General features: G+C 45.3%; 1 protein-coding gene across 1 annotated transcript in view; it reads right to left on the reverse strand.

Annotated features, from left to right (window-relative positions):
• The window catches only part of LOC140426708 (probable voltage-dependent R-type calcium channel subunit alpha-1E), a 1,526,345-nt gene that overhangs the window by 1,103,886 nt on the left and 405,984 nt on the right, over positions 1-16,475 (reverse strand). The window lies entirely within an intron of this gene.

A 16,475-nucleotide genomic window follows, 5' to 3' on the forward strand; every position in this document is an offset into this window, starting at 1 on the left:
TCGCAAAGTCACAGGTTAAGACAAGAGGAGAAATCAAAGAGTAAAGATGAAGTTGAAGTGCAATTATCAGAAACGATTTTTGATCAGATGGTTGAAAAAGAACAAGAACAGGTGGAGGATGAGGCGGATATTTTTAGTTCAGGACAATTGGCGGAGTTACAACAGAAAGATGTAGAAATAAAACGGATATATCAGAAAGCATATGCGGAAGAGGAATCTGTGAGTATACCAGAGTGTTATTAAGTGAGGTGAATTATGTGGTAAAAACACCAGATAGAAGGAAGACTCACTGAGTGTGTCATGTGAATATGCGTAAAAGTGATGTCTTGATGAGAAAATGGAGACCTGTACATATGCAGGCGGATGAAAAGTGAGCAGAAGTTCATCAAGTAGTATTGCCGGTAGGTTATAGAAAGGAGGTGTTGCGAGTTGCACATGAGGTACCAGTGGGAGGTCATTTGGGAATAAGGAAAACTCAAGCTAAAATCCAGAAACATTTTTATTGGCCTGGACTACAGAAAGATGTAGTTAAATTTTGTCAATCATGTCAAGTGACAGGGAAACCTCAAGCAGTGATAAACCCAGCGCCCTTAAAACCCATTCCAGCATTTGAGGAACCTTTTACAAGGGCCCTAATTGATTGTGTAGGACCGCTTCCTAAAACAAAAAGTGGGAATCAATATCTTTTGACTATAATGGAAGTGTCTACTAGGTTTCCAGAGGCCATTCCAGTACGTAATATTACAGCTAAAAGGATTGTGGAGGAGTTACTTAAATTCTTTACTAGATATGGACTACCCACAGAAATTCAATCGGATCAAGGATCGAATTTTACTTCAAAGTTATTCAAAGAAGTTATGGATAGCTTTGGAATAAAACAATTTAAATCAACTGCGTACCATCCAGAATAGCAGGGAGCATTAGAAAGGTGGTATCACACATTTAAAGACAATGTTGAGGGCGTATTGTCAAGATTATCCAGAGGATTGGGATAAAGGATTCCCATTCGTATTGTTTGCAATTAGGGATGCACCTAATTAGTCTACCAAATTTAGTCCTTTTGAACTAATTTTTGGTCATGAGGTAAGAGGATCACTTAAATTGATGAAGGAAAAATTGGTGGGTGAGAAATAGGAAATTATACTATTGGATTACATGTCAAATTTTAGGGAGCGATTAAATCGAGCAGGTGAATTGGCTAGACAACATTTGAAAGTTGCACAAAATGTGATGAAACGGGTAACGGACAAGAAATCCAAAGTTCGTAGTTTTGCCAGTGGGGATAAGTTTTAGTGTTGTTACCAGTGATAGGTGAGCCTTTAAAAGCTAGGTTTTGTGGACCGTATCAGATTGAAAGGAAATTAAGTGAGGTGAATTATGTGGTAAAAACACCAGATAGAAGGAAGACTCACCGAGTGTGTCATGTGAATATGCTTAAAAGGTACTTTGAAAGGGAAGGAGAGAAAAAGGAGGTTTTAATGATTCTAACTCAGTGACGAACCAAAGCCAGATGACTGTGAATTTGACATACCTCAAATTAAATTGGAAAATGAGGATGTCCTTAAAAATTGGGATGAATTGTTAAGTTACCTTCCAGAGGAAAAACAAACGGACCTGAAAGAGTTATTGAAATCACATGGGCAAGTTTGTAGAGATAAATTGGGAAGTACTAAAATGGCTATACATGATGTAGATGTGGGCAATGCTGTTCCTATCAAACAACATCCATATAGACTTAATTCTTTAAAATTGGCGCTGGTTAACAGAGAGATTGAGAGTATGCTTAAAAATGGCATAATTGAAGTGGGTTGCGGCCAATGGAGCTCGCCCATAGTGATGGTACCTAAACCAGACGGTACCCAATGGTTGTGTGTGGACTATAGAAAGGTGAATTCAGTTACAAGAACGGACTCTTACCCTATCCCAGGTTTGAAGGATTGCATTGAGAAAGTGGGACAATCTGCTTTTATTTCCAACTTCCAGACATGGAACGAACATTTAAAACATCGTATGGAGTTCTTCGGTCGACTTCAGGAGGCGGGTTTGGTGATGAACCTCGTCGAAAGTGAATTTGGAGAAGCCCAAATCACTTTCCTTGAGGAGTTTCCGATACCCTCAAGACGAAGGGAAATAATGCGATCTCTTAGCATGAATGAATTTGATCAAACCTTTGTGCAAAAGATTTGTAGCGTGGTTGCTCCACTGATGGAATTGCTGAAGAAACGTAAAAAATGTCAATGGAAAGGGGACTTTCAACAGGCATTTGACTGACTTAAAGCTGTGATCACCAATGCTCCTGTATTGGAGAATTGCAAGGGGCTCTGTGGTCAGATTGAACTAAAGTATCTGATTCTAAAGAGAAATGCCGAGGAGTAGAGGAAGGGATGGATTGTACAGAGACTTTCTTGTACAAAGAGACTGTCAATCGAGAAGGTTTTCGGTTGGAGGAAGAAGAACGGGAAAAATGGACTACATTATTATGCCTGTTTGCGTGTGTTGCTTTTTTTTAAAATGAAAAAGTATTTTTACTGTGTGCATTTCTTAATTGATGGTGCAACGTTAAAAATGAAACCATCTTGAAGTTAATGGGTTTTTTTTTCTTGGGGGGAGGTGTCATGTGAGAGTACCTTTAAGAAATGGATGTTTAAGCAATGTACCTTTTAGAAAATAGTGATGTCAGAGAGTAGGTGGAGCTGAGCTCAGTTTGGCCATTTTGAGGTTAGTTCTGGGTTTTAGTTTCAGTTTGAGAGAGCAGCTGCGAGTGTCTGTGTGTTTTGCTGAGAACTGCAGGAAGAAACAGAGCTGGTCTGTTGATTTCTGCAAATCCAAAGACTATAAATATATTGAATGTAACCTCATGTCTGTTTTTGAAGGTTTGTTAAGTCTTTTGGATGTGTAAAGGAACAGTTTGCAGGATTGGGTAATGTATTATTTTCGGGGTTATCTTTGAAGTACGGGGTGTAAAGAGATCCAATGTTTATTTAAAAGGTTAATTTGAGTTCATGGAATAAACATTGTTTTGTTTTAAAAACGTGTCCATAATTGTAATCCTACACCCGGGGAACAAGCCGTGTGCTTCAAAAGCAACAATCCATTAAAGGTGGGGGTTGGTTGAACGCCATGATACATTTTGGGGGTCTGAAAACACCTCTCCCATAACATACTGAAGGAGTGCAGCATTGCCTTTTGAATGAGACATTGGCCAGGATTCTCTGTTGATGAAACAGATCATAGAATTTACAGTGCAGAAGGTGACCATTTGGCCCATCGAGTCTGCATCGGCCCTTGGCACAAGCACCCTACTTAATTCCACACCTCCACGTTATCCCCATAACCCAGTAACCCCATCTACCTAAGATTATCTATCATTTTCATTATCATAGAATCCCTACCGTGCAAAAGAGGCCATTCAACCCATCGAGTCTGTACTGACCCTCTGAAATAGCACCCTATCCAGCCCCACTCCCCCACCCTATTCCGTAACTCCATCTAAATTATTGGACAGTACGAAGTCTTACAACACCAGGTTAAAGTCCAACAGGTTTGTTTCGATGTCACTAGCTTTCGGAGCGCTGCTCCTTCCTCAGGTGAATGAAGAGGTCTGTTCCAGAAACACATATATAGACAAATTCAAAGATGCCAAACAATGCTTGGAATGCGACCATTAGCAGGTGATTAAATCTTTACAGATCCAGAGATGGGGTAACCCCAGGTTAAAGAGGTGTGAATTGTACCAAGCCAGGACAGTTGGTAGGATTTCGCAGGCCAGATGGTGGGGGATGAATGTAATGCGACATGAATCCCAGGTCCCGGTTGAGGCCGCACTCATGTGTGCGGAACTTGGCTATAAGTTTCTGCTCGGCGATTCTGCGTTGTCGCGGGGCCTGAAGGCCGCCTTGGAGAACGCTTACCCGGAGATCAGAGGCTGAATGCCCTTGACTTTCAACTGAATGCCCTTGACCTTCAACCGATGTTATACACCAGATACATCGATGACATTTTTTTCCTTTGGACCCACGGCGAAGAATCACTGAAACGACTACACGATGACATTAATAAGTTCCATCCAACCATCAGACTCACCATGGACTACTCTCCAAAATCAGTTGCATTCTTGGACACACTCGTCTCCATCAAGGACGGTCACCTCAGCACTTCGCTTTACCGCAAACCCACGGATAACCTCATGATGCTCCACTTCTCCAGCTTCCACCCTAAACACATTAAAGAAGCCATCCCCTATGGACAAGCGCTCCGTATACACAGGATCTGCTCAGACGAGGAGGAGCATAACAGACATCTACAGACGTTGAAAGATGCCCTCGTACGAACGGGATATGGCACTCGACTCATCGATCGACAGTTCCAACGCGCCACAGCGAAAAACCGGACCGACCTCCTCAGAAGACAAACATGGGACACATCCGACAGAATACCCTTCGTCGTCCAGTACTTCCCCGGAGCGGAGAAGCCTTCAACACGTCATTGATGACGATGAACATCTTGCCAAGGTCATCCCCACACCCCCACTACTTGCTTTCAAACAACCGCGCAACCTCAAACGAACCATTGTTTGCAGCAAACTACCCAGTCTTCAGAACAGTGACCTCGACACCACACAACCCTGTCATGGCAATCTCTGCAAGACGTGCCAGATCATCAACATGGATACCACTATTACACGTGACCAGCACCCACCAGGTACGCGGTACATACTCGTGCGACTCGGCCAACGTTGTCTACCTCATACGCTGCAGGAAAGGATGTCCCGAAGCATGGTACATTGGCGAGACCATGCAGACGCTGCGACATCGAATGAACGGACATTGCGCAACAATCACCAGGCAGGAATGTTCCCTTCCAGTCGGGGAACACTTCAGCAGTCAAGGGCATTCAGCCTCTGATCTCCGGGTAAGCGTTCTCCAAGGCGGCCTTCAGGACCCGCGACAACGCAGAATCGCCGAGCAGAAACTTATAGCCAAGTTCCGCACACGAGTGCGGCCTCAACCGGGACCTGGGATTCATGTCGCATTACATTCATCCCCCACCATCTGGCCTGCGAAATCCTACCAACTGTCCTGGCTTGAGACAATTCACACCTCTTTAACCTGGGGTTACCCCATCTCTGGATCTGTAAAGATTTAATCACCTGCTAATGGTCACATTCCAAGCATTGTTTGGCATCTTTGAATTTGTCTATATATGTGTTTCTGGAACAGACCTCTTCATTCACCTGAGGAAGGAGCAGCGCTCCGAAAGCTAGTGACATCGAAACAAACCTGTTGGACTTTAACCTGGTGTTGTAAGACTTCGTACTGTGCTCACCCCAGTCCAACGCTGGCATCTCCACATCATAAATTATTGGACACTAAGGGGCAATTTAGCATGGCCAATCCAACTAACCTGCACATCTTTGGAGGAAACGGGAGCACCAGGAAGAAACCCGTGCAGACACGGGGAGAAAGTGCAAACCCCACCCAGACAGTCCAGAATGGAACCCGGCTACCCGGTGCTGTGGGGCGTCAGTGCGACATGGGATCCTGCTGTGCGCAAATCGGCCGTTGCACTTCCTCCGTTACAAGGCAGGCTGCCATTCTTAAAAGTGCTTCGCTGGTGGCAAGGTGATTTGTGCCTGAGAAGTAAATATCAGTGTATCTTCCTTTCCGCGTTCCTGCGTTTGCCTTTCACCTGGCTGCTTTCTTACTCCCTGCCTCTCCTGTGATTTCCCCTGGCGCCTCTCCAACAGCACGCGAGAGGGGATTGAGCCTGGGCCCTCCTCGCGCGCGACCAACTGTCATCTGAAAGCCACTTGAAGCCTCGCGCGCGCGCCAGTGAGTTACTCAGTTAAACTGTCCTGACACCAGCACTTGCCACTGCTGCTCAGCACTAATTGGTTCACAGAGACTCCTGAATCTGGAGTAAATTATTGCAAACACAACACTTCACACCCTCCGCAACTGGGTTGCAATTACACCACGTGATACGATTCAACTGCCGCATAATTCTAAAGGCTTCGTCTTTATAACACAAAACACTTTCGTAATTCCACCCGATCCGCAGGCCAAAGGCGACACAAAACATGGTCCAGTCACTGAGCCGATGAATACACCTGTAGCAATTTGAAACATAGAAGATGTCGGAATATGCTGACATAATTAAAGAAATTAGAGCATTGCCTCCCGCTCAGGGGAGTGAAATTCTGCAATTCTTTGCCACTGAAAGGCTATGGACGGTATGGGAACAATAGAAGCATTTCTCACGCAGATTGATCGCATGTGTTTGTTCAGGCTCTGCAGCTAAGGAGGATGGATGGGAGTTGAGGTACAGATTAATCCAGGATGGTCGAACTGAATGATGCAACAGCCGCGATGGGGCTGAATTGGCGTTCTCCTTGTTCCCAATCTACCTGGGGGCTGTGTCGATTTACTGTCTTGTCAGTGGCAACCTCATGATGGGGTTCATAGAATTTACAGTGCAATTTACAATTTGGCCCATTGAGTCTGCACCAGCCCTTGGAAAGAGCACCCTACCCAAACCCACACCTCCGCCCTATCCCTGTAACCCAGTAACCCCACCCAACCTTTTTTGGACACTAAGGGCAATTTAGCATAGCCAAACCACCTAACCCGCACATCTTTTGACTTTGGGAGGAAACTGGAGCACCCGGAGGAAACCCACGCATACTCCGCACAGACAGTGACCCAAGCCGGGAATGGAACCTGGGACCCTGGAGCTGTGAAGCAACTGTACTAACCACTGTGCTACCGTGCTGCACGTGGGTTGGGGTGAGAGTTTAGGAGGTGCAGAGAGGATGCATCAGAATCAGTGCCCTGGTAAGTGAGAAGGTGCAAGGGGGGAGGGAACAATACCGTTTCCACCCCATCATTCTCAGGCCATCCCTGGCAGAGGTTGGGTCAAGATAGGATTGGATTCTGCAGCGATTATATTGTGAGTTTTGCGGTTTCTTGCTGAATCTGGAGAAAGGTCATGTGGGTCAGGCTGAGAGCAATCTACGGTACAGGATGGATGGAACACTTATATTCACTCTTTTTCACCCCCTTCTCATACCTGTTTCATGGGGACAGTGTATAGAGAGCTTTACTCTGTATCTAATCCCATGCTGTACCGATCCTGGGAGTGTTTGATGGGGACAATGTAGAGGGAGCTTTACTCTGTATCTAACCCCATGCTGTACCTGTCCTAGGAATATTTGGTGGGACAGTGTAGAGGGAGCTTTACTCTGTATCTAACCCCATGCTGGACCTGTCCTGGGAGTGTTTGGTGGGGACAGCGTAGAGGGATCAATACTCTGAATCTAATCCCGTGCTGTACATATCCTGGGAGTGTTTGATGGGGACAATGTATCGGGAGCTTTACTCTGTATCTAACCCCATGCTGTACCTGTCCTGGGAATATTTGGTGGGACAGTGTAGAGAGAGCTTTACTCTGTATCTAACCCCATGCTGGACCTGTCCTGGGAGTGTTTGATGGGGACAATGTAGAGGGAGCTTTCCTCTGTATCTAACCCCATGCTGTACCTGTCCTAGGAATATTTGGTGGGACAGTGTAGAGGGAGCTTTACTCTGTATCTAACCCCATGCTGGACCTGTCCTGGGAGTGTTTGGTGGGGACAGCGTAGAGGGATCAATACTCTGAATCTAATCCCGTGCTGTACATATCCTGGGAGTGTTTGATGGGGACAATGTATCGGGAGCTTTACTCTGTATCTAACCCCATGCTGTACCTGTCCTGGGAATATTTGGTGGGACAGTGTAGAGAGAGCTTTACTCTGTATCTAACCCTGTGCTGTACCTGTCCTAGGAGATTTTGATGGGGACACTGTAGAGGGAGCTTTACTCTGTATCTAACTTCGTGCTGTACCTGTCCTGGGAATATTTGGTGGGACAGTATAGAGGGAACTTTACTCTGTATCTAACCCTGTGCTGTACCTGTCCTAGGGGTGTTTGATGGGACAGTGCAGAGGGAGCTTTACTCTGTATCTAACCTCGTGCTCGATGTCTTGGGAGTGTTTGATGGAGACAGTATAGAGGGACCTTTCCTCTGTATCTAACCCCATGCTGCAGCTGTCCTGGAAGTGTTTGATGGGACAGCATGGAGAGATATTTATATTGCCTTTCACATGGCGTGCAGCTTGCCACTGTAGCCTTTAATCTAAGAGGTTGAGAAATAGCTGCAGGAGATTCAGTCCTCAGTGTCACTACATTAAATATTAAGCTGTGTTTATCATTCACTGAGGTGTGTGTGCCTGACAGAATATAAATCAGCATTTTAACATCCACTGCCCAGGGGCAGGGCTCATACCCTACAGGGTTTTAAATGTGACATCTCATGATCTGCACAATGGAAATGACAAACGTTGAGTTGTTGAGAAGTAAGGGTGTAGTGCCCCTGGAAACAGTGACTATTGGGCACTAACTACCAGCTCCACACTGTTTTGAGAGTACTTCCAACCCATTGATTTGGATTTATTTGCACTGATCCATGGAATAATAATTATTCTGAGCGAAAGCAGTAATCCATTGCTGAACTTGTCTCTCTCACCACCTAATGTTCTAAGCAGGTTCTACATTTGCACTTCGAGCTGGTGAAAATCACACATCACGACGAGTGCAGTAATCACACTTACTGATAATGCAGAGTGAGAATAATGCACCCCTCTACACAAGAAAATAACCACCAAAGCAAGCCATTAGCTTTCACTCCAAGATATCTATTAGTCTCTTTATAAACCACCCAAACCCCTCGATTAGGTTCCAGTCTGTAGAACATAGAAGAGTACAGCACAGAACAGGCCCTTCGGCCCTCGATGTTGTGCCGAGATTGTTCGAAACCAAGATCAAGCTATCCCACTCCCTGTCATTCTGGTGTGCTCCATGTGCCTATCCAATAACCGCTTGAAAGTTCCTAAAGTGTCCGACTCCACTATCACAACAGGCAGTTCATTCCACACCCTAACCACTCTCTTAGTAAAGAACTTACCTCGGACATCCCGCCTATATCTCCCACCCTGAACCTTATAGTTATGCCCCCTTGTAACAGCTACATCCACCCGAGGAAATAGTCTCTGAACTTTCACTCTATCTATCCCCCTCATCATCTTATAAACCTCTATTAAGTCACCTCTCATCCTCCTCTGCTCCATAGAGAAAAGCCCTAGCTCCCTCAACCTTTCCTCATGAGGCCTATCCTGCAAACCAGGCAGCATTCTGGTAAATCTCCGTTGCACCCTTTCCAATGATTCCACATCCTTCCTATAGTGAGGTGACCAGAACTGCACACAATACTCCAAATGTGGTCTCACCAGGGTCATGTACAGTTGCAGCATAACCCCGCGGCTCTTAAACACAAACACACTATAGGCCTTCTTCACAGCTCTATCCACTTGAGTGGCAACCTTCAGAGCTCTGTGGACATGAACCCCAAGATCTCTCTGTTCCTCCACATTCCTCAGAACCCTGCCGTTGACCCTGTAATCCGCATTCAAATTTTGTCTCCCAAAATGAATCACCTCGCACTTATCAGGGTTAAACTCCATCTGCCATTTTTCGGCCCAGCTTTGCATCATATCAATGTCTCTTTGCAGCCTACAACAGCCCTCCACCTCATCCACTACTCCATCAATCTTGGTGTCATCAGCAAAATTACTGACCCATCCTTCAGCCCCCTCCTCCAAGTCATTGATAAAAACCACAAATAGCAGAGGACCCAGCTGATCCCTGTGGTACACTGCTGGTAACTGGTCTCCAGTCTGAAAATTTTCCATCCACCACCACCCTCTGTCTTCTATGTGATAGCCAGTTACTTATCCAATTGGCCAAATTTCCCTCTATCCCACACCTCCTTACTTTCTTCATAATCCGACCATGGGGAACCTTATCAAACGCTAACTCACTTTCAGGAATCTGTTATTCTATATATAAACCACCCAAACCCCTGATTAGATTCCAGTCTGTAACTCACTCCCAGGTATCTGTAATTCTATATTCAAATCACCCTATTCCCTCAATTAGATTCCAGGCTGTAATTCACTCTCGGGTATCTGTTATTCCTTATATAAACCGCTGTAACCTCTCAATTAAGATTCCAGTCTTGTTGATACAGGTCTATGGGAAAGAGGGGGGTTAGTTTGGAATTCATACAGCGCTGTGGGGAGAGCATAGGCAGTAGCTTCTGTCTGGGATTGATACAGGGCAATGGGGAGAGTGGGGCAGTGGGATTAATTTGGAATTGATACAGAACTATGGGGAACGAATGGGGCCATGGGATTCATTTGAGATTGATACAGGGCTATGAAGACAGAATGGGACAGTGGAATTAGTTTGGGATTGATATAGAGCTATGGGGAGAGAATGGGGCAGTGGGAATCATTTGGGATTAATATAGGGCCAAGTGGAGAGAATGGGGCAGTCGGATTTGTTTGGAATTGGTACACGGCTAAGCGGACAGACGGGGTCATGGGATTCGTTTAGGATTGATATAGGGCAATGGGCGAGTGTAGGCAGTATGATCTGTTTGGGGTTGATCTGGGGCTATGTGGAGAGAGGGGGGTCTTTGGATTAGTTTAGGATTGATGCAGGACTATGGGGAGAGTATAGGATTGATCCGGGGCTATGTGGAGAGAGTGGGACAGTGAGATTAGTTTGGGATTGATACAGGGCTATGGGGAGAGAATGGGGCCATAGGTTTAGTTTGCAATTGATGTAGGGCTATTGACAGTGAGATGAGTTTGGGATTTATACAGGGCCATGTGGAGAGAGTGGAGCAGTAACTTCAGATTGATACAGAGATATGCGGAGAGAAATTAAGGCAATGGGATTAGTTTGAGTTGCTTTGGTATGTAGTGGTAGAGAAAAGAAGGTCTGAGTGGCCTCTTCCTCTCTTGTACCATCTATTTTGGATCTGTGAAATGGAAGAACATTTGAATAGTCTAAAATCCTAACTCAGTATGTACTGGGGTTTGCAATTCCTGCTTTGCATCCAATACTCATTACTGACCAGCTGAAAGTACCTAGATACTTGCATTCAATCTACTGAGTTAGTGGAGTGTAATATTTGGTTCTCGACCATTAACAAAGTGATGGAAAGGGTCATCAACAGTGCTATCAAGCAACAGTTGCTTAACAATAGCCTGCTCACTGACAGTCAGTTTGAGTTCCGCAAGGATCACTCAGCTCCTGACCTCTTTCCAGCTTTGATCTAAGCACAGACAAAAAGAATTGCAATCCAGAGGTGAAGTGAAAGTGACTGCCCTTGATATCAAGGCAGAACTTGGCTGAATGTGGCATCAAGGAGCCCAGGCAAAACTGAAACCAATGGGAATCAGGAGGGAGGGGGTGGGGAACTCTCCTCTGGTTGGAGTCACACCTGACACAAAGTAAGATGGTTGTGGTGGCTGGAGGTCAATCATCTCAGCTCCAGGACATCACTGCAGGAGTTCCTCAGGATGAAGTGTTAGATTCAATCACTTTAAGCTGTTTTAGCAATGAATCATAGAGTCCTTACGGCAGGCAAAGCCATTCAGCCAATCCACTTCATGTTGGTTCCCTGTGGAACAATCCAATCAGTCCCATCCCCCCACTCAATCTCCGTACCTCTGCAAGTTTATTTCCCTCAAATTCCCATCCAATTTGTTTTTGAAATCATTCACCGTCTCCACATCCACCCCTCTAGTGGGCAGCGAGTTCCAGCTCATCACCACTCGCTGTGTAAAAATCTTCTTCCTCACATTCCCCCAAACCTTCAATCTGCTTCCCCCCAGTCATTGCACCATCAGCGAATAGGAAAAGGTTTACTTTGTCTACCTTATCTAAACCTATCATCATCTTGTCCACCTCTATCAAATCTCCCCTCAATCTCCTTTACTCCAAGGAGAACAAGCCCAGCTTTTCCAACCTAACCTTGTAACTAAAATCTCTTCCGCAGCCTGTCAAGGGCCTTCACATCTTTCCTAAAGTGTGGAGACCAGAACGGGACACAATTCTCTAGTTGTGCCCTAAACATAGCTTTATAAAGGTTCAGAATATCTTCCTTGATTTTGTACTCAATCCTCTGTTTATGAAGCCCAAGATTACATCAACTTTGCTAATTGTCTCTGTGTCCTGTCAGCTTCAAAAATGCACATGAACCTCCGATTCCTCTGTCCCCACACACTCTTTAGAATTGCACCATTTAATCTATGTTGTCTTTCCCTTTCCCTTCTGCCAAAATATAAAACCTCACATTTCTCTATATTGAATTCCATCTGCCCATTCTGCGAGCCTATCTATGTCCTGTTGCAGTTTAAAAAAAAAAATTTAGAGTATCCAATTATTTTTTCCAATTAATGGGCAATTTAGCATGGGCAGTCCACCTAACCTGCACATCTTTGGATTGTGGGGGTGAAACCCACGCAGACACGGAGAGAATGTGCAAACTCCACAGACAGTGACCCAGGGCCAGGATTCGAACCCGGGTCCTCATCGCCGTAGTCCCAGTACTTAACCACTGCGCCACCGTGCTGCCCTGTCCTGTTGCAGTTCATTGACATTATCCTCGTTCTTTGCCACACCTCGGAGTTTGGTATCATCTTGGTCTTCCAATATCCAAATCATTTACATACAACAAAAAAAGCAGTGAAACACCATCCTCCAGTCTGAAAAGATCTTCCCTCCACCCTGTGTAAGTCGTGGGAATGACTGGTAATGCGTCCACAGAGTTCAGCGCCATTCATAACTCCTCAGATACTGAAGCAGCCCCGTGCCTGTGCCTAGACTTGGGCTGCTAAGTTCCAGAATACTGTTGTGATGATGTGACTGGGCTAATAATCCAGTGAATGAGATCAAATCACACCGTGGCTACTTAGCAAACTGAAATTTCAGAAAAAAGTATAAAATAAGCTTTTAAAAAAAGATGGCGTCAATAAAAGTAACCATTATGATGTTAGACTGTCATAACATACCAATTGGGGAACTAATATTCTGAAGGAAATTTGCTATCTCATCATTCAGGCACGTACGTGACTTTAATCACGCACCAATTATTTTCAAAGGGTTCAGTCACATCCAGAACAAAGCAGTCCGCTTCATTGGCACCCCATCCACCACCTTAAAAGTTCACTTCCTCCGACTGATTAAACAGTAGCAGCACAAAATGCACTGCAGGAACTCACCAAGGTTCCTTAGGCAGCATCTTCCAAACCCACAACCTCTACCATCACAAAGGACAAGAGCAGTAGATACACAGGAACATCACGACTTGGAGGTTCCGTTCCAAGTCCCCCCCAAACCAATAAAATTCTAATAGGGCTAGACAGGGAAGATGCAGGAAGGATATTCCCAATGGCAGGGGAGCCCAGAACCATGAGTCACAGGCTGAGGATACAGGGTACACCATTTAGGACTGAGTTGAGGAGAAATTTCTTCAGCCATAGTGTGGTTGGTGAGCCTGTGGAATTCGCTACCACAGAAAGCAGTTGAGGCCAAAACATTGTTATGTTTTCAAGACGCAGTTAGATATAGCACTTGGGGCAAAGGGGTTCAAAGGATATGGGGGAAGGCAGGAACGGGCTATTGAGTTGGATGATCAGCCATGATCATGATTGGTGTAGCAGGCTCGAAGGACCGAACGGCCTCTTCCTGTTCCTATTTTCTATGTTTCTAAATCATTCACTATTCTGAAATACTTCGCCGTTCCTTCATTGTTGTTTGGTCAAAATCTTGCAACTCCCTCTCTAACAGCACCGTGGGTGTACCTACACCACATGGACTGTGGCGGTTTAAGAAGGCAGTTCACCACCACCTTCTCAGCAAAAATTAAGGATGGGCTACAAATGCTGGCCCAGCCAGTGACGCCCACATCCCATGAATCTATAAAGGAAAAGCCGCATTTCTAGCTGATTGTATACTCTCTTTGAACACTGAACCCTGCCTTCATATCCTGCTGCTGCAGCAAGAAACAATTCCATTTGAGAAATTTTCAATTGGTATAAATCCTTATTTTCAATTAAGTCAAGGTCCTGAGATAGGAGGAAGAACAAAGGTTGAAGAAAATTGACAGAAAAAGAGTGGAATAATATCTGAGAATTTACAGACAACAGACGTTCTCTGAAAACATTGAGAGACAAAACCATTAAGCATCAGGGTTATTTTCCTGCTGTTCTGTGTTTCCTCTTTGGATTCACACTAGCTCAAAGGCTAAACAACTTGTGTCTTTCAAGTCACTCACTAAAAGCCAGATCAGGGTCAGGGGGGTGGAGGACTGGTGGATGAGCATGGGGATGTGGGGAGGGGGGGTTGAGGATGGGGATGCATTTAAAGGGCTACCGTGCATGTGCAAAATGAAGAAATTGGTGGAGGGGCATTCTACAGGGAAATAGCACATATACGTTGTGATTTAGTGATCGAAAACTGGATCTTGGCCTGACATTAATTGCAGACCTACCAGGCTAAAACTCCTGGACTCTCCCGACACCACTTCCTTTAGTTAGGACATTGGTGAGACTGCACCTGGAGTACTGTGCACAGTTAGGGTTACCTTACTTGAGGAAGGACGTAAATGCATTTGATGTGGTTCAGAAAAGGTTCACTGGGTTGATTCCAGGGATGAAGGACTTGTCTTCAGTAGAGAGATTGAGCAATTTAGGCCTATACGCCCTGGAGTTTAGAAGAATGAGAGGAGATCTAATTGAGGTATAGAAGATGCTAAAGGGGACTGACAGGGTAGATGTACAGTGGCTGTTTTCCCTTGTTGGACATTCTAGAATGAAGAGGTCATAGTTTTAGGCTAAGGAGTGGCAGATTTAAAACAGAAATGAAGAGGAATTACTTCACTCAAAGGGTCATGAATCTGTGGAATTCTCTACCCCAGAATGCAGTGGATGCCGGAACGTGAAACAAATTTGAGGCGATAGATGGGTTTTTAATTAGTGGACGGATGAAAGGTTATGTGGAGCGGGCAGGAAATGGAGATGAGGCCGAGATGAGATCAGCCATGGTCGTATTTAATGGTGGAGTAGGCTTGAGGGGCTGAATTGTCTATTCCAGCTCCTAGTTCTTATGTTAGGATCGGCCCACACTGGGGACAGGTAGCTCACTCATTACCCCTCTACTCACCTCCCCATATTACAAGGCAAGCCCACTACCTCTCATTTAGTGACTCCCTTATTCCCCAACAGCAAGTCGGAGATCTGAAGCACATTTCTGGTGGGGATCACGGTGGGTGTTTGGAGATTGTAGAATTGTTTCCCTGGCTCTTTTGTCCCCTTTACCAACCCCACCCAGGGATCCGAGAAACCTCTAGGGCTGGGGAACAAATGCCAGCAATGCCTAAGCCACTAACAAATTTTAAAAGAATTAACATTCACACCATACAAATTATCTCTAACAAGAGTCTAACCACTATCCCTTATCATTGCCATCATTGAACCCGACCATCAATATTGTAGGGGGCTCAACATTGACCAGCAACTTAATTGGGCCCACCATATAAATGGAGTGGATAGTGAGGTCAGCATACAGAACACAGAGTGCAATTAAACCCTTTGTCTAACAACTGGAGGAGGCGACAAACACAGTTATTGAGACAAGGGCACTTGAAAGATCTGCTCTGAGCCAGGCACACATGGGCTCCCTCAAGGCAGGATATTCCCCCCTCAGGATTAATCCTGAGAGTAGAAGGAAAGCTTCCAAAGGTCACTCTAGATGCTTCGGGTCAAGTCAAGTGCCATCTCCGGACAGCTGGTATGTGGCAGATGGAGAGCTGGCATTCGTGATAACTTGAGTTACAAGCCATCTTCCTGCATTACAATTCTACTCTGCCAATGCACCCTTGCTCTTACTGACAAGCAGGATTACCATTGTTGAATATCAAGCATTCAGGGATTATTTCTGCTCAGAAAAACACAGATCTGGCTATCTAATGGCTCATTCCACTAGTTTAAATGCCCCAGTGAGTATTCACAGAGTTCAACAATTGTCAATTCTAAGTGTTGGCACAGCCATTCTCAGATATATGGTAGTGGGGTTTTAGTGCAGGCCGGGATCCTGCTTTGCATTCTTGCTCAATCGCTCATAAAAGGGGACATGATCTTCCTCAGCAAAGGGTTTCTTAGTCTTACCCCCTTCCATATTTAAGACAAAAATCTCATTGTCACTTGATAGTACAAAATTTGAGTATTATTAAAAAAAGACATGCTGTCAAAACTTTTTGTCTTGTACTCATCAGGACAGATGAGTGGGTGGGGAAGTTGGGGAGTGGGTGGGGATGTTGGGAAGGGTGTATGGGGGGTGGGAAGGGGAAGTTGGGGAAGGGGGTATGGGAGATGGGAAGGGGGTATGGGGGTGGGAAGGGGGTATGGGGGTGGAGTGGTTGGGGGAAGTTGGGGAAGGGGGTATGGGGGTGGGGAGGTTGGGGAAGGGGGTATGGGGTGGGGAAATTGGGGAGTGGGAGAAGGGGGAGTTGTGTGGGGATTATGGGGT

Source organism: Scyliorhinus torazame, chromosome 7 (assembly GCF_047496885.1).
Source record: "Scyliorhinus torazame isolate Kashiwa2021f chromosome 7, sScyTor2.1, whole genome shotgun sequence".
Classification (NCBI taxonomy): Eukaryota; Metazoa; Chordata; class Chondrichthyes; order Carcharhiniformes; family Scyliorhinidae; genus Scyliorhinus; species Scyliorhinus torazame.